Raw genomic sequence first — 13,646 nt, forward strand, 5'->3', positions numbered from 1 at the left:
TTCAACCTGAGACAGTGACTGGGGAGGGGTATGGAATCAGTGGTGAGGGTGTAGAGTTTGTGGCGGGTGCTGAAGACCATGGAGGAAATTGCAGCTCACCCAAGAGTGAGTGCCTAAAATGGAGAGTATCCCATTCCTCTGCACTGTCGTCACTCACCTTAATGAGTACAAAAATTCAGAACAAAACAGAACTCTTCACAGAATCTTATAGCACAGAAAGGGGCCATTCGCCTCATCATGCCTGTGCTGGCTCTTTGAAAGAGCTATCTAATTCGTCCCACTCCCCCACTCTTTCCCCATAGCACTGCAAATGTTTTCATTTTCAAGTATATACCATTTCCCTTTTGAAAGTTATTATTGAATCTGCTTCCACCGCCCTTTCAGGCAGCGCATTCCAGATCATAACAACTCGCTGCGTTAAAAAAAAACCTCCTAATCTCCCCTCTGGTTCTTTTGCCAATTATCTTAAATCCGTGTGCCCTGGTTACTGACCCACCCTCCAGTCGAAACAGTTTCTCCTTATTTAATCTATCTAAATCCCTGATCTCGATTATATAGCACCTTTCATGACCTCAGGACATCCCAAAGCACTTTACAGCCAATGAAGTACTTTTGAAGTGTAGTCAATGTTGTAATTTGTGCACAGCAAGCTCCCATAAACAGCTGTTAAATAACTGTTTTGATGATGCTGGTTGAGGGATAAATATTGGCCAGGACACCGGGGCGAACTCCCCTGCTCTTCTTCAAATAGTGCCATGGGATCTTCCCTCTTGAGAGGGCAAACGGCGCCTCGGTTTAATGCCTCATCCAAAAGACAGCACCTCTGGCAATGTAGCACTCCCTGACTACTGCACTGATGTGCCAGCCTAGATTTTGTGCTCAAGTCTCTGGAGTGGGGCTTGAACCCACGACCTCCTGCCTCAGATCCCTGGGCATCTCTTTAGCATGAATGAGGCAGTTCTTTGGTTTAATGAATGGTGTCATGAGATGGAACGTCGATTAATGCCCATGATTTCTTCACCATTCCCAAGCACAGCCAACACTTTTAACACATTGAATACTCTGTGCAACCTCAGCCACATCACTTGGGGAAATGCTAAGTTGAGGCAAGTGCTACCCCATGGGGGGAGGAGGGAGAGTCACCTGCCATCCAGTCAGCCAGTTCCAGAGTGGCACTGGCGGAGCCCAGGGAGCTGGTCACTATACCACCCTAGTGGAGTCCTAGGAGCGGTCACTCTATAACTGGCTGTTGCAGAGAGAGATCCAGTTCAAAAAGGAGCAATCAGCTTGTGTAAAGGAAGCGATTGTCACAATCCGAGCGAAACAAAAAAAAAATAAAACTTCTCAAATGTGTTTGACTCTCAACTGCCCTCTGAAGTAGCCTAGCCAGCCACTCAAACCTTTCCAGGACAACTAGGGATGGGCAACGAATGCCGGCCTTGCCAGCACTTTTAAAAAATCAGACCGGATGCAAAGAAAGTCAGAGAATGGATTAATATCCTCAAAATGGGGAAAGGGTGAAGATGAGCTCTGGGGAAGCAGGGCTACGGGGAAAGAGCAGGGGGAGTGGGACTAATTGGCTAGCCCTTTCAAAGAGCCGGCACAGGCACGGTGGGCCGAATGGCCTCCTTCTGTGCTGTGAGATTCTACGGCTAATAATAAATGTCTGCAAATCACGGTCACGATGGAGCAGTGCCACTGACAATATTATTAACCCCTGCCTCTGAAAGAAATGGGGCCGCACACTGCTACTTAATGGGGGCGAGAAATAGAATGCACCCATCCACCTGGCCCTTTGAATCTGGTAATCTTGTTTACGTTGCACAGAGTATTCAATGTGTTAAAAGTGTTGGCTGAGGTTTTCTGCCTATATGCTCATCAACCCACGATTTTTTTCTACCTTTCAACTTAACAAATAAGGAGTAGACAAGTTGAAAACCTCGGCCATTTCCTGCACTTTATCTAGGCTAACTGACATGGATGCCAAGAACACCTCACACAGCACGTGACAACACAATTATAATGCTCGTCGCCCATTTCCATAAAGTCTGGTAATCACGCCTATTATTTAATTATGTAAATTGGGCAAGTTCTCACTGGAAAGTCGATGGTTGAGACGTGATATGATCGCTGTTTTTAGGATTCTAAAGGGACTGGGTGATTTAGACCATGACCAGCTGTTTCACCTTGTCCAGAACAGTAGAGCCAGAGGACAAGCCCCGCGCTTGAAGTGGGGTAAATTCAAAACTAACCTGCAGAAACAATGGTGATAATTTTAACCTAACTTGCCGGGCGGGAAACCCACGGGATCGGGTGGAACACCGGTTTTGCACCTCACCCGATATTACTCCCCGTTAACTTCGACGGAGAGTTAAATCAGGTGGGGCTTTAAACCCGATCTCATCAGTTCCCTGACAGACGGGTGAGGTTAAAATTCCCCCATTATATTTCAGTGAGTGAGTGGTCAGTCTATGAAACAGGGTCCCTCGAGAGAAGGTGGAAGCAGCTAGTATTGATTCATTCAAATGTAAATTAGATTGATTTATTTCAGAGAATAACATTTTAGGATACAGTACATGAGTAATTTGAGACATGACATGTGGTGAGTGTAACGCGCTCGGGAGGAACAGGAGACTTTGGACCCATGGTTCAAAGCTCTCCACCACTGGGGGTTTTCCTCACCTCATGTCTGCGTCTGTTGTAGACGAACTGATAAGAGATTGATTGCCGTGATTAGTCAGAAACTCCATTATCGTTGTATCATGTGATTACCAGGATGGTAGAAGGCGAACTGGATGGACTTTGGTCTTCTCTCGCCCAGCAATTCCTGTGTTAATATCTTACAATAAAACCCCTCGGTTTGAAATAGAAACTCTCTCATCACCCAATGCAAAATAAATGAATCTCGAGCACCAGACTTTTACGCCCACACATGGGAATTGATGCGTCGTGAATGCAGACCATTGTCTGCTGCAGTGTGAACCACCCCTTGGTGCTGAGGTGGCAGCATTTGTAATGGAATGTTGGAGCAAGCTGTTTTTGGTTGCCCCAGAGACGGAGCCCATGCAAAAGATTGCCAATACCGTGTCAGTGGAACTGTCAGTAGCCCTCGATGGTTTTATTTTCCAGTGACACATTTATTTGGTTTTATCTGCACTAGCAGCCCTTTGATTCCACATACCTGCTATTTCTTTGTGGGGTTTCTCCTAACACGTCATTTCATTTGAGGCATATTAATTTTAAATCTGTTCCCAGCAGTCCTGTGCTGTTAGCCTAAACAGCCCACTTACACCTATAATCCCTTCTATACTGGCAGAGTTTCAATTTCGATTCCGATGAAGCAGCACCTGTGAGTCACCTCTCAGCATTTACGCAGCTAGATTCAACTTGCTTATCTCACAGGCAAACTCATAATCCCACAACCACAATTAGGTGTCAACCATGGCTCAGTTGGTAGCACTCTCCCTTCTGAGGCAGGAGGTCGTGGGTTCAAAGACCCACTCCAGAGACTTGAGTACAAAATCTAGGCTGGCACAGCAGTGCAGTACTCAGGGAGTGCTGCATTGCCGGAGGTGCTGTCTTTTGGATGAGGCTTTAAACCGAGGCGCCGTCTGCCCTCTCAAGAGGGAAGATCCCATGGCACTATTTGAAGAAGAGCAGGGGAGCTCGCCCCGGTGTCCTGGCCAATATTTATCCCTCAACCAACATCATCAAAACAGTCATTTAACAGCTGTTTATGGGATCTTGCTGTGCACAAATTGGCTGCCTACATTACAACATTGACTACACTTCAAAAGTACTTCATTGGCTGTAAAGTGCTTTGGGATGTCCTGAGGTCATGAAAGGTGCTATATAAATGCAAGTTATTTCTTTCTCCTTTATGAAAATCTGGGGCTATGATTTTGCTGCTTCAATAAGGAAGTTGGATTTAGTAGTGTAAATACAGGGTACCAAATATTGGACACTGGCCTCTCAGAATTCAAACTAAAACAGCACCAAAATGGAAGCAGCTTGTATCACCTATATCCCCTATAAGGATTCTAATGTGTTTCAAGCATAAATCACATTCTAACATGCAGTTTTGCAGAAAACATGTTTTAAACACAAAAACAAATATTAAACTGTAATTGTCAATAGCGTGAATTACAAAAGTTAGCAGAATAAATGTGCCTGTTGTTTGGTTAAAACCATATCACAAAATTGCTGGCGTGTTAAGTTAATGAACCGTCATTAGCACTTTTTCTGTTACTGGCGTGAATTGCTCCAGCAGCATTACAGATTGTTTGATACTCAGGTGTTACATATTCCACCCTCTCCCCCCTCCCCTCTCCAGAAGTGTGAAGGCTCAGAGTTATTAAAGGCATTCTGTCTTATTATAGAATCATATAGCACAGGAGGAGGCCATTCGACCCATCATGCCTCTGCCGGCTCTTTGAAAGAGTTATCCAATTAGACCCATTCCCATAGACCTGCAATTTTTTCCTTTTCAAGTATTTATCCAATTTCCTTTTGAAAGTTACTATTGAATCTGCTTCCACCACCCTTTCTGGCAGTGTATTCCAGATCATAACAACATAACACTTAGGGGTATATTTATCATGAAAATTATTCAGTAAATGTTTACTAATTTTTTTTCATGTAAGTTCAAAATGCATTATCCCATGTGTGGCATCATTGCAACGTAAACAAACATAAGAAATATGAGCAGGAGTAGGCCATACGTCCCCTCGAGCCTACTCCGCTATTCAATAAGATCATGGCTGATCTTCGACCTCAACCCCACTTTCCCGCCTGATCCCCATATCCCTTGATTCCCTTAGAGTCCAAAAATCTATCGATCTCAGCTTTGAATATACTCAATGACTGAGCATCCATAGCCCTCTGGGGTAGAGAATTCCAAAGATTCACAACTCTCTGAGTGAAGAAATTTCTCCTCATCTCAGTCCTAAATGGCCAACCCTTTATCTTGAGACTATGCCCCCTAGTTCTAGACTCTCCAGCCTGGGGAAACAGCCTCTCAGCATCGACCCTGTCAAGCCCTCTCAGAATCTTATATGTTTCAATGAGATCATCTCTCATTCTTCTAACTCCAGAGAGTACAGGCCCATTCTACTCAATCTTTCCTCATGGGAAAACCCTCTCATCCCAGGAATTAATCTAGTGAACCTTCATTGGACCACCTCTAAGGCAAGTATATCCTTCCTTAGATAAGGAGACCAAAACTGTGCACAGTACGCCAGGTGTGGTCTCACCAAAGCTCTGTACAATTGCAGCAAGACTTCCTTACTCTTATACTCCAATCCCCTTGCAATAAAGACCAACATACCATTTGCCTTCCTAATTGCTTGCTGTACTTGTATGATAACTTTCTGTGTTTCGTACACAAGGACACCCAAATCCCTTTGAAAACCAACATTTAATAGTTTCTCACCATTTAAAAAATATTCTGTTTTTTTATTCTTCCTACCAAAATGAATAACCTCACATTTCCCCACATTACACTCCATTTACCACCTTCTTGCCCACTCACTTAACCTGTCTATATTCCTTTGCAGACAAACTGCTTATTTTCTTACTTTCCCACCTAGCTTTGTATCATCAGCAAACTTGGATACATTACACTCGGTCCCTTCATCTAAGTCATTAATATAGATTGTAAATAGCTGAGGCCCAAGCACTGATCCTTGTGGCACCCCACTAGTAACAGCCTGCCAACCCAAAAATGGCCCGTTTATTCCTACTCTCTGTTTTCTGTCTGTTAACCAATCCTCTATCCATGCTAATGTATTAACCCCAAGCCCATGTAACAACCTTTTGTGTGGCATCTTATCGAATGCCTTTTGAAAATCCAAATATACTACATCCATTGGTTCCTCTTTATCTACCCTTCTAGTTACATCCTCAGAAAACTCTAATAGATTTGTCAAACACGATTTCCCTTTCATAAAACCATGTTGACTCTGCCTAATCATATTATGATTTTCTAAGTGCCCTGTTACCAAGTCCTTAATAATGGATTCTAGCATTTTCCCGACCACTGATGTCGGGCTAACTAGCCTGTAGTTCCCTGTTTTCTCTCTCCTTTGAATAGCAGTGTTACATTTGCTACCTTCCAATCCACTGGGACCGTTCTAGAATCTAGGGCATTTTAGAAGATCACAACCAATGCATCCATTATCTCTGCAGCCACCTCTTTTAGAACCCTAGGATGTAGGCCATCAGGTCGGGGGGATTTGTCGGCTTTTAGTCCCATTAATTCCTCCAGAACTTTTTCTTTACTAATATTGATTACTTTAAGTTCCTCACTCTCATTAGACCTTTGGTTCCCCACTATTTCTGGTATGTTTTTGTGCCTTCTACTGTGAAGACAGTTATAAAATATTTGTTTAACGTTTCTGCCATTTCCTTATTCCCCATTATAATTTCTCCTGTCTCAGCCTCTAAGGGACCCACGTTTACTTTTGCTAATCTCTTCCTTTTTACATACGTGTAGAAACTCTTACAATCTGTTTTTATATTTCTTGTTAGTTTACTCTCGTATTCTATTTTCTCCCTCTTTATCAATTTTTTTGGTCATCCTTTGCTGGTTTCTAAGACTCTCCCAATCCCCAGGCTTATTACTTTTCTTGGCAACATTATAAGCCTCTTCTTTTAATCTAATACTATCCTTAACTTCTTTAGTTAGCTGCAGATGGATCACTTTTCCTGTGGAGTTTTTATTTCTCAATGGAATGTATATTCATTGAGAATTATGAAATATTTCTTTAAATGTTCGCCATTGTCTATCTACTGTCATATCTTTGAATCTAATTTCCCAATCGACCTAAGCCAACTCGCCCCTCATACCTTTGTAATTGGCTTTACTTAAGTTTAAAATTCTAGCTTCGGACTTAAGTAGGTTACTCTCAAATTTAATGTGAAATTTTATCATATTATGATCACCCTTCCTCAGAGGATCCCTTACTATGAGATTACCAATGAACCCTGTCTCACTAAACAAGACAAGATCTAAAATAGCCTGTGGCCTGTTTGGTTCCACGATGTATTGCTCTAGGAAACTGCCTCAAATGCATTCCATGAACTCGTCCTCCAAACTACCTTTGCCAATTTGATTTGCCCAGTCTATATGAAGATTAAAGTCCCCCACGATTATTGCATTACCTTTGTTACAAGCTCCTATTATTTCTTATTTAATACTTTGTCCAACAGTATAACTACAATTACAGGATCTGTAAACTGCTCCCACCAGTGTTTTCTGCTCCTTGTTAAGGAATAACAAGGGGCAGAAATCATACTGATTCTACTTCCTGATTTTCCGAGCCAAGACCCTTTCTCACTACTGTCCTTATGGCATCCTTTATTTTCAGGGCTGACCCTCCTCCTTTTCCACTTTGTCTGTCTTTTCGAACAGTCAAGTACCCCGGAATATTTAGTTCCCAACCTTGGTCACCCAGCAACCTCAGTAATGGCTACTAGATCAAACCCATTTATCTCTATTTGTGCCATTAATTTGTCTATCTTGTTACCAATGCTTCGTGCATTCAGATAAAGCGCCTTTAATTTTAGCTTTTTACCATTTTTCCCTGCTTTGACCTTATTCACTGATGCACTATTACCGTTAAACTCTCTGTCCCTTCCTGTTACACTCTGCTTATCTTTACCCAAATCGCCAGACTGCTCCATGGCCTTGACTTTCTCTTTCAATTTATAAATTTCCCCTCACCTGAACCCTCCCCACTCCCCTTTTTTAGTTTAAAGCCCTATCTACCGCCCTAGTTATTCGATTCGCCAGGACACTAGTCTCAGCCTGGTTTAAGTGGAGCCTGTCCTAACAGAACAGGTCCCTCTTTCCCCAGTACTGGTGCCAGTGCCCCATGAGTTGAAACCCCTGTCTCCCACACCAATCTTTGAGCCACGCATTTAACTCTCTGATCTGTTTGACCCTATGCCGATTTGAGCGTGGCTCAGGTAGTAATCCAGAGATTATTACTTTTGAGGTTCTGTTTATTAATTTGGACCCTAGCTCCTCAAACTTCCTCAGCAGAACCTCATTCCTAGTTCTACCTATGTTGTTGGTTCCTACGTGGACCATGACAACTGGATCCTCCCCCTCATGCTCCAAGTTCCTTTCCATCCGCAAGGTGATATCCTTAACCCTGGCACCGGGCGGGCAACACAGCCTTTGGGACTCCCAGTCATGGCTGCAGAGAACAATATCTATCCCCCTTACTTTACTATCACCTACCACTACCACATTCCTTTTATCTCCCCCCACTTGAATGGCCTCCTGCACCATGGTGCCGTGGTCAGTTTGCCCATCCTCCCTGCAGTCTTTGTTCTCATCCGTACAGGCAGCAAGTACCTCGTATCTATAGGACGAGGTCAAAGGCTGAGGCTCCTCCATCACTGCATCCTGGGTCCCCATACCTGCCTGACTCGCAGTCACATCCTCCGGACCCTGACCACTGACCAACACTAAATTACTACCTGACCTAAGGGGTGTGACTGCCTTCTGGATCAAAGTGTCCAGGTAACTCTCCCCCTCCCTCATGCCTCTTTAACAATCTATAAAACAAGTAATTGTTTACTGTCTAGTCAGGGTGTAACCCAGATTATATCTGTTTTGGACCATAGACTGTACATCTCTAGATTTCCCAACACATTGTCACGCAAGTTGTTCCTGTTTACATTGCTGATTATTCTCCTTGACAACACGCACCTCCTTTGTTCTATATTGGCCAAGAATTTCCTGGGGACTTACGCCATTGTAATGGCGCCTCGACATCGTAGAGACCCTTGAACGGTGCAAAAGAAAGAGGATATTATGGAGTAAGTGACTTACGCCATTAGGTATAAAATCATAGAACCAAAGAATCGTACAGCACAGAAGGAGGGCATTCGGCCCATCATGCCTGTGCCGGCTCTTTAAAAGAGCTAACCAATTAGTCCCACTCCCCTGCTCTTTGCCCATAGCCCTGCAAATTTTACATTTTCAAGTATTTATTCAATTTCCTTTTGAAAGTTACTATTGAATGTGGTTCCACCACCCTCTCAGGCAGTGCATTCCAGTACATAACAACTTGCTGCGTAAAACAATTTCTCCTCATCTCCCCTCTGATTCTTTTGCCAATTACCTTAAATCTGTGACCTCTGGTTACCGACCCTCCTGCCAGAGGAAACAACTTCTCCCTATGTACTCTATCAAAACCCCTCATAATTTTGAACACCTCTATTAAATCTTCCCTTAACCTTCTCTATTCTAAGGAGAACAACCCCAGCTTCTCCATTCTCTCTGAAGTCCCTCATCTCTGGTATCATTCTAGTAAATCTCTGCTGCACCCTCTCCAAAGCCTTGACATCCTTCCTAAAGTTTGGTGCCCAGAATTGGACACCATACTCCAGCTGAGGTCTAACCAGTGTTTTGTAAAGGTTTAGCATAACTTCCTTGCTTTTGTACTCTATGCCTCTGTTTATAAAGCCAAGAATCCCGTATGCTTTTTTAACAGCCGAATCAACGTGTCCTGTCACCTTCAAAGTTTTGTGTATGTGAACCCCCAGATCTCTCTGTTCCTGCACCCCCTTTAAAATTGTACCATTTAGTTTATATTGCCTCTCCTCATTCTTCCGACCAAAATGCATCTTTCCAATTATGCCATGCCATAATTTCCTGAGACTTTTGCGCCGCATCTGTGTTAATGATCATAGCTCCCCCCGCACCCTGGTAAAATCAATGCCGATAGCGAATTTCCTAGATTAATGCCAGTTTTACACCGCTGCCACTTAGACTGAGAAATAATGGGGCTGGTGACATGGCAGCAAGACTGGTGACTGAGAAGAGGATTCACGTGAAAATGCTTGTAACATTTGTAAATACGAAAAGTCTTGGCGTTCTTCATAAATTCAGAACATGACCTCGGACTGTCTGTGTTAGAAAGGTGCGGATTAATCACTCGTGAACGCTGACTGTTGGATTTGGGTTGCTATTGTTCTGACACTTCTCGGAGCAAACTAATGGGAACGGCTTCTGATAACATTGCGTGTATAGCTAACTGACTGAACACTGCACATATTAAACTACAGTAAATCATTTGGATTATAAAATGCGGATTTAGAAATTTAAGTTTTACAGTTTAGAGCATGGAATTTCTGCTAGAGGCGCAATTGGCGAAATGCGCCCAGAATGTGCTGGACACTATGCTGGTTTTGCCGAGGTGAAGTTACATTCAAGTTTCCGCGCAAACCCATCGGCATAATCCCGAACGTAAAATCTCCCATCAATCAGCGCAATCAAGCAGTGTAGTCGATCATAATCGATTTGTGACCGGGACACGTCATTCTCCAGCATCACAAAGAGGAGCGGGAATGCCAGGAAATGAACCATTCTTCAACTGACTCATTTAATGCTCTTGGTCTTACTTTTTAATTGGCTTTAATCCAAGCTTCTGGACGCAATGTGATGTATACACCTGAACGGGAGCAATCGGCAGAAACTCGCCATTCCGACCTGGGGACGTGGCTAGTTTTGCAGGCAGGGACAGCTTCGGATGAATGGACGTTTGAATCAGTGTAAAAGATCGCGGCTACTCCAGCGAAGAGAGGTTTTGGATGCAATTCACTTACGTTTAAAATTTCACGATCTTTAGCGTTATTTCATTCAATTCCGCCCAGATCACATTGATATCTGGGTGGAAAATCATGCAGAAACTCCAGGCCCAAATATTTGTCCTTTCAACACGCTTCGTTGAATTTAACCAACTTGCACACTACGGCCATCATCTTGTAAGTTCTGTCAGGGCAGTAGCACCCAAATTAAACAAAACAGGCCGCGCCTTTCAATTCATCCCAATTAAATTGTATTACGAAACTCCAGAGTCATCTGATTTAAATTTGATCTCTGGAGTTTAAAATTTGATTTTGATGATCTGGGCGTCGACTGCACTATATTAAACAGATATGATTAGTCACTTGTTTTCTGAATCTTTAATAAGCGAGGAGGAGACTGCAGCAGTTCAGTAACGGAATTCATTTGGGTAAACAAATAAAGTTAAGGTACATCATGTTGAATGCAGTTCTAAACTGCTGCACACAGACTGGATAGAGAGAGGGAGAGCAAAAGCCTGCCACGTACAAAGCTTCTTACACAGACGTACTGCATAGGAAAGAGCTGGCGCAGGCTCGATGGGCTGAATGGCTCCCTTCTGTGCTGTAACGATTCTATGATTCTACGATTCTATGAAACAATGAACAGTCCAGGTCAGTAAATGGCCATTGGCTTTGCCGAGTGTGGCATATTGGCCCAGAAATTGCTGGAAATGCGAGTTGATAACAGTGCATCTGGGACCTCGTGAACTTCGGATCCAATGGTCTATCTCCTTAACCAATTAAATTTACGGATAGAGAAAAAAACAGGGAACGAGAGAAAAGGAAATAGGGTGAGTCAGAGTCAAATTAGATACAGGAAGAGAAATAAAGAGAGGGAAAGAAAGATTGGATTCAGAGAGAGAGAGAGAAAAAAGAGACAGAAAGGAAAAATAAGAAAAAAAAATTAAATTTTAAAATTTTAAATTTAAAAAGCCTTTAGGGACTACCTGCAGGAGTGAGACTTCACAATTTCATTGTTCCCTTTCTGGGCCTCCAAGGTTGAGTTTCATGTCAGGACCACACATCATGTTACCCAGGGTCCTTACGACATGAAATACCGGCTCTAAATGTCTGCAGCGAGATTCATTCGTATTTACGGTGCAAATCCAGCAATTTCCGAAAGCCATGGGGGGATTGACGGCGAGCTCCCGTTTTTGCGAGGCTAACGGCGGAGCGGCGCCAATCGTCCAGCAATTTGTGGCGATTCGCAACTCATGGCGTATCTCTTCCTCGCCACAAACTGCTGGGTTTTTTTACGCACTAGTAATGGCGGGTGCTGTGAACTTGCCGTTATTTTTCAAGCAATTTCTGGTCTATTCTAATTAGAAAACCAGGAAATTTCGGAGTGCGTTAGCAACGGCGAGATCGACTCACGAGACAGCGAAATTTACAGCGTATGTCACCTGACCTCGCCGTCGCAGGAAATCCTGGGTCGAATTGTCTACTTGATTTGCTTCGTATGTCTCTAGTTTCCAGACAGGTTTGTTGTTTTCAGTGACACACCTGCAGATGTGCCCTTCCCTTTTTAACTTAGGACACACCTAATGTAGGGAATTTGCTACCGATCACACCTACTGATCTTTCTCAGCCACTGGGGACGTTTTTCAATTGAAATGAAAAAAGCTTTGCAATTTTTTCCCCCAAAATAAATTTCTCTCCAAAATACCTATCCTCAGCCTGCCCAGTGGTAGGGGCCTAAAAATTGCCTGCAGCGCCCTTGGGTGGGAGAGATGAAAATCAGCTAGCGTTCTGACTGCCGACTGTTATACAGTGCTCACCCCACTGAAAGTGCCAACCAGTGAATGTCTGCTGAAGATAGAAAAATAAAAGAAAGAACTTGCATTTTTACAGCGCCTTTCACAAACTCAGGACATTCCAAAGCACATTACAAACAATGAAGTATTTCTGAAGTGTGGTTACTGTTGTACTGTAGGAAACGCAGCAGCCAATTTGTGCACAGCAAGATCCCACAAACAACAATGTGATAATGACCCAGATTATCTGTTTTTGTTTTAGTGATGTTGGTTGAGGGTTAAATATTGGTCAGGACACCCCTGCTCTTCTTCAAAGTATGCCATGGGATCTCTTATGTGCACCTGAGAGGACAGTCGGGGCCTCAGTTTAACATCTTATCCAAAAGACAGCACCTCCGACAGTGCAGCACTGGAGTGTCAGACTAGATTTTGTGCTCAAGTCCCTGGAGTGGGACTTAAACCCACAAACCTTCTGACTCAGAGGCGAGAGTGCTACCCACTGAACCAAGGCAGACACTGACCAAGATAGGCTCAGCTTTGATGCCCCTGCAGTTGTACAGCTTACTGACAGTCACCACCAAGGGTCACCCATTAATAATGGTGGTTCTGTACCAAAAGAGAGGCAACACCTTCATGAGAGGAAAAGAGTGGAGAAAATTGAAGAGGAAAGAAAACTGAGACAAAAACTTACTCTAATAAACCCCAGTCGCTGTGGAAACGCTGTGCATCTGTTTCATTAACTATCTGCACGTGGAGACTTAAAGAGTTATTTCTCGAAGGTGGTTCAATGTTTCAAGTGTTTTTTCATATATATATTCATGGGATGTGGGCAACATTGGTAACGCCGACATTTATTGCCCCTCCCTAGATGCCCTGAGAAGGTGGTGATGTGCCTTCTCCTTCAATCGCTGCAGTCCTTGTGGTGATGCTGCTTCCGTGATGGTGTTAGGCAAGAAATTCCAGGATATTGACCCAGTGATGATGAAGGAATGGTGATATGTGTCCAAGTCAACATGGTGCGTGAGTTGGAGGGGAACTTGGAGGTGATGGTGTTCCCATGATATTGTAGCTGTTTCTCCAGGGATTCTGCGGAGCTTCCAATTTACGGTGGATGATTGGGACAACGCATGCAGAAATTCTACCCCCTTTTTGTTTAAGTCAAGTAAGATGACCCAGCAATGTGGAGCAACGTGGCGAGTTCTTTACGTTGTCTCATCATATGCGACTAGAAGTCGTATTGATTAAACTGTG

Source organism: Heptranchias perlo, chromosome 13, assembly GCF_035084215.1.
Source record: "Heptranchias perlo isolate sHepPer1 chromosome 13, sHepPer1.hap1, whole genome shotgun sequence".
NCBI lineage: Eukaryota > Metazoa > Chordata > Chondrichthyes > Hexanchiformes > Hexanchidae > Heptranchias > Heptranchias perlo.